The sequence below is a fragment of the Hypanus sabinus genome, chromosome 7, assembly GCF_030144855.1.
Source record: "Hypanus sabinus isolate sHypSab1 chromosome 7, sHypSab1.hap1, whole genome shotgun sequence".
NCBI classification, from domain to species: Eukaryota; Metazoa; Chordata; class Chondrichthyes; order Myliobatiformes; family Dasyatidae; genus Hypanus; species Hypanus sabinus.
The window spans coordinates 6460495-6466740 of record NC_082712.1 but is presented as its reverse complement, the minus strand read 5'-3'; positions in this window follow the sequence as shown (position 1 = coordinate 6466740).

Below are 6246 nucleotides of genomic sequence, written 5' to 3'. Positions count from 1 at the left end.
CAAGAGGAAGAACCCGCTGCAGTCCTGGGCAGACTTCGCGAGAAGCTCGGTAACCTGGCCCCCATACCCACTTCACAGCATGGGCGGCACCCGACCTGCGTACCCAAAGACCTACGGAACTGTAAGTTTGTGTTTGTACGAAGGGGCGGGCATCGGCCACCGCTGCAGCGGCCATACGAGGGGCCGTTTACGGTGCTCTCATTTCCTAGCGTATGCGAACCGACTCACAATTAGATAGCCTACGGGGGTTTGCGAGCACAGAGCTTTGGAGCCTCTTCGCCATGGGGGGCCGGTTGACAGAGGCTTAAAAGTGAGGCTGAAGTTTTCGAATAAAGTTTTTCCTTCGACTGCAGTTACCGACTCCGTGTCGTAATTTTAGCGCTGTTTGTAGCACACCGCTACAATATTGCAATTCTTAAATGGTGTGCATATGACTCGGATTTTACATCAAATAAATTGGATGCTAGATTTAAGGACTGGACAGCTGAAGGAATAACAGTTCTTTGCAACATAATGAAAGAAGGAACATTGTTCAGTTTTGAAATGCTTAAAGAGAAAAACTTATTAGAAAAACAAGATTTTTATCGGTATTTACAGATGCAACAATATGTTAATAAAACGCTTAAAAATGTAACCAAGGCAAGTACGTGCTTGATAGAGCTATTTAGAAAAGCATATAATTCAGATAATGGTAGTAGTATCATTTCAAGGGGTTGTCAAATCTTAAAACACATTCGATTTCATACATTAAAACAAAATGAGAGAAGGAAGGAGGGATAATTATATCTGAGGAAGAATGGACTACAATATGGAGGTATCAATGGAAGTGTACCAGTTCACAGAAATGGAGGGAGTTTGGATGGAAAAACTTGATAAGATATTTTATTGCACCCTCTCAGAAATCCCATTATGATAAATGTTTGCTGGAGAAATTGTGGAAATCAAAATGCAAATCATTATCATATTTTTTGGGACTGCCCTGTTATCAAAGACTATTAGAGGGGGTACACAATGCCCTACAAGACATCTTTAAATGTGAAATACCCTTAGACAGTAAGACCATATATTTTGGTTATATACCTCAAGAATGATTGAAAAGAGATAAATACTTAATGAATATGCTGTTGGTGGCTGGTAAAAAGACTCTTACTAGGAAATGGTTATCACAGGAGAGCCCAACTTTAAATACATGGATGGAAATTACAATGGACATTTACAAAATGGAGAAGATAACAACATCTGTTAATCATAAGCAGGAACAATTTGATTCATACTGGGAAAAATGGTTTAACTACATAATGCCTCATAGGCCTGATTTTATTCTCACAAATCAATGAATATGTTGTAAAAAAAAGATCACTCCCTACTTGTACATAGTTCTTTCCTTTTGCTTGTTTTTTCTTTCCACTCTTTTCTATAAGTGTATACCTCAGATAAATACTTTGTGGAGATTTGTGATATATATGATATATATGTATAATGTCTGAAATACATCTTATGGAAGTGTTTGTTTGATGATGTATTTCAATAAAAAATAAATTACAAAAAAGAAATTTTAAAAAGAGTAGGGGAGATTCAAACAAGAGGACATGAATTGAGAGTCGGGGGCAAAAGTTTAAGGGTAACACGAGGGGGAATTTCTTTACTCAGAGAGTGGTAACTGTGAGGGACAAGCTTCCAGTAGAAGTGGTAGAGGCAGGTTCGTTATTGTCATTTAAAGTAAAATTGGATAGGTATATGGACAGGAAAGGAATGGAGGGTTATGGGCTGAGTGCAGGTCAGTGGGACTAGGTCAGAGTAAGCGTTCTGCACGGACTAGAAGGGCCAAGACGGCCTGTTTCCGTGCTGTAATTGTTATATGGTTATAATTTCACCGCCCCCACCCCCACAATTCGTTCTTAGAGTCATAGAGTCATTCTAGCACAACAGCACAGAAACAGGCCATTTGGCCCATCTAATCCATGCTGGCCCAATCTTCCGCCCAGTCCTATCTACCTGCACCTCTGTAGCCCTCCATACTTCTCTGATCCACGTACCTATCCGAACTTCTCTTAAATGTTGAAATCAACACGGGACCCACCTCTTCCACAGTCATTCCACAGTCTCACCAGCCTCTGAGTGAAGAGGTTCCCCCTCATATTCCCCTTAAACATTTCATCTTTCACCCTTAACCTATGACCTCTACTTGTAGTCTCACCCAACTTGAGGGGGGTAAAAGCTTGCTTGCATTCACCCTATCTATACCACCCATAATTTTGCACACCTCAACCTCCCCTCATTGCCCTTAGCTACTGGAGAATGACCATATGACACAGAAGCAGAATTAGGCCATCATCCTCATTGATCTGTTGCATGATGTAGGTAACCATGGTCTTCCAACGATCATGCTTGCTCTTGGCAAATTTCACTGAAGAAGTGCTTTGTCATCGCCTTCTGTAGGGTCAGTGTCTTTACAAGAGGGGTGACCCCAACCATTATCAATACTCTTCAGAGCTTGTCTGCCTGGCGTTAGTGGTCCCATAACCAGGACTTGTGATCTGCACCAGCACTTGTACGACCATCCACCACCAGCTCCCGTGGCTTCACGTGGCCCTGATCAGGGGTCTAAGCAGGGGCTACATCTTGCCCCAGGGTGATCTGCAAGCTGAGCGGAGGGAAGGAGCACCTTACAGTTCCATTGATAGAAATGTATCTCCAACCTGCCAACCCTCCAAAACTTTGGCCCTCCTAAATTCTAGCAGGCGATCTGCAGACACAGTGAAAACTTTCTTCATTAGCTGTAAAAATATTGGTAGAGATGCATCTCCACCCTGCCACCCTAGAATTAGGCCATTCAGCCCATCAAGTCTACTCTGCCATTCCTTCATGGCTCATTTATTAACTCTCTCATCCCATTCTCCTGGCTTCTCTCCATGACCTTTGACACCCTTGAGGTTCCAAAGTGACCATCAATTCTCTCTGATGAACCTATACTTTAGGTACATTTACACCAGTCAAATAACCTTCTAGCAGGTCTTCAGGATGTGGTAGGAAACCAGAGGACTCAGAAGAAGCCCATGGAGTCACAGGGAGAACATGCAAACTCCGCACAGACAGCTCCAGAGGTCAGGATCAAGCTTGGATTCCTGAAGCTGAGAGGTAATAGCTCTATCTGAGCCTTCCCCACAGAGTAATAATTAATCCATCAGCCAGTGAGTTAAATACCAGGGTCAATGATGCTAAGACATGTTTGAAACTCCCACTACAATAGCCAGGAGTTTAAATTCCATCCATTAAGTACATCTTGGAGCTAATTTGTTATTTTTCGGTTAACATCAGCCATAAAATCAAAAGGGTGGGAGAAGCTGGACTCATGTAACGAATACAAATTGGATCAAATGATTCGGGAAATCAACTCAGGCTGTGAATTGGATACAGGGGATTGCTAGGATAATGCAAGTTAAATAGGGATGCAGAAATTAGACTGTATTCTATAGCGAATAGAGCGGTGCGGTTTAGAATCTCAGAGCAGACTCGATGACTCTAAGCCGTGCCTTTCTATTCCCCTATAGAATACGGACCATTGTTTTTTGCTTCCCTATTTAAATTGCATTATTCCAGCAATCCCCTGTAATCCAGTTTCGGCTAGTAAATTGTGGGCACATTACGTTGCCAGAGGCCTGGCGATGCTCGCGGGCTGACCCCAGCACAGTCCTTGGACTGTGCTGGTTGTTGATGCAAAACCATTTCACAGTATTTTTCGATGGTTAGACATATGTATGACAAGTAAAGCTAATCTTTAATTTTTAATCATTCGTGATGAAGGGTTTTGACCCAAAATATTAACTGTTCATTCCTCTCCTTAGATGCTGCCCAACCTGCTGAGTTCCTGCAGCATTTTGCGTGAGCTGCTCATGATTTGCATCCTTTACAGAATGTCTTGTGTTTAAAGTATTGCAAGGGGTTTAGAACTGCTGGCTGCCGTGGTCCTGTGTTGGTTAGCACAACACGTTACAGAGCCAGCAGTCCGGGTTCAGTTCCCACCGTTGCCATTAAGGAGCTTCTACGTTCTCCCAGTGACCACGTGGTTTCTTCCTGTTGCTCCCATTGCATCCGACAGACCCAAGACATACCAGTTGGTAGGTTAATTAGTCATTGTAAATTACCGTGTGATTAGGCTGGGATTAAAATGGAGGTTGCTGGCCAGCATGGCTCGAAGGGCCAGAGGGACCTGTTCCCCGCTATATCTCAGCAAATAAATAAATTAAAGGGCTGAACATGTTGAGATCTTATAGTAATCAATAGTTTTATGGTTTAGAATCTGCTGTCACAGGGAGAACAAACCATTTCCATGCAGACAGCACTCAAGGTCAGGAGTGAACCTACACTCAGTGGCCACTTTATTAGGTACGCCTGTGCCCCTGCTCGTTTATGCAAATATCTAATCAGCCAATCATGTGGCAGCAACTCAATGCATAAAAGCGTGCAGACACAGTCAGGAGGTTCCGTTCATTATGAACCCACAGGTTTCGTTTACTGTGTACTGTTGCTTTAAGAGCACCTAAGTGACGCAGGACTACAACGTCAGTCACAAGCTGCCGCAGTCTGTGCAGATTAAAATAAAGAGACACAGAGAGAGAACAGAGAGGGAGAGAGGACAGGGAGGGAGAGAGAACAGAGAGGGAGAGAGAATAGAGAGGGAGAGGGAACAGAGAGGGAGAGAGGACAGAGAGGGAGAGGGTACAGAGAGGGAGAGGGAACAGAGAGAACAGATAGGGAGAGGGAACAGAGAGGGAAAGGGAACAGACAGGGAGAGAGGACAGAGAGGGAGAGGGAACAGAGAGGGAGAGAGGGAACAGAGAGGGAGAGGGAACAGAGAGGGGGAGAGAGAACAGAGAAGGAGAGGGAACAGAGAGGGAGAGAGGGAACAGAGAGGGAACAGAGAGGGAGAGGGAACAGAGAGGGAGAGAGAGAACAGAGAAGGAGAGGGAACAGAGAGGGAGAGGGAACAGAGAGGGGGAGAGAGAACAGAGTCGGTGAGAGGACAGAGTGGGAGTGAGGGAACAGAGAGGGAGAGAGGGAACAGAGAGTGAGAGGGAACAGGGAGTGTGAGAGGGAACAGAGAGGGAGAGAGGACAGGGAAGGAGAGGGTACAGAGAGGGAGAGGGAACAGAGAGGGAGAGAGGACAGGGAGGGAGAGGGAGCACAGAGGGAGAGAATGAACAGAAAGGGAGAGAGGACAGAGATGCACCATCAATAACTCTCGGAGACGGGAGGTGAATGATAGGCTGTTATTAGCTGCAAGAGACCACGATTAGCAGCAAGAGACCACCACACAACATCCTGGAGACTGAGGGAGGAGCAGTGCCTCCAATCGCCTTTATACAGGGGTCTGTGGGAGGAGCCGCAGGAGCAGTCAGCAGAGGGGCGTGTCCAGACAGGTGTATGTAGTTCACCACAAGAGGGAGAGAGGAACAGAGAGTGTGAGAGGGAACAGAGAGGAGGAGAGAGAACAGAGGGAGAGAGAGAACAGAGTGGGAGAGGGAACAGTGAGGCAACCAGAAATGAGCACAGTACTCCAAGTGGGGTCTGACCAGGGTCCTATATAGCTGCAACATTACCCTTTGGCTCCTAAATTCAATTCCATGATTGATGAAGGCCAATAAACCGTATGCCTTCTTAACCACAGAGTCAACCTGTGCAGCTGTTTTGAGTGTCCTATGGACTCGGACCCCAAGATCCCTCTGATCCTCCACACTGCCAAGAGTCTTACCATTAATACTATATTCTGCCATCATATTTGACCTACCAAAATGACCCACTTCACACTTATCTGGGTTGAACTCCATCTGCCACTTCTCAGCCCAATTTTGCATCCTATCAATGTCCCACTGTAATCTCTGACAGCCCTCCACACTATCCACAACACCCCCAACCTTTGTGTCATCAGCAAACTTACTAACCCATCCCTCCACTTCCTCATCCAGGTCATTTATAAAAATCACAAAGAGTAAAGGTGCCAGAACAGATCCCTCAGGCACACCACTGGTCACCGACCTCCATGCAGAATATGACCCGTCTACAACCACTCTTTGCCTTCTGTGGGCAAGCCAGTTCTGGATCCACAAAGCAATGTCCCCTTGGATCCCATGCCTCCTTATTTTCTCAATAAGCCTTGCATAGGGTACCTTATCAAATGCTTTGCTGAAATCCATATACACTACATCTACTGCTCTTTCTTCATCAATGTGTTTAGACATATCCTCA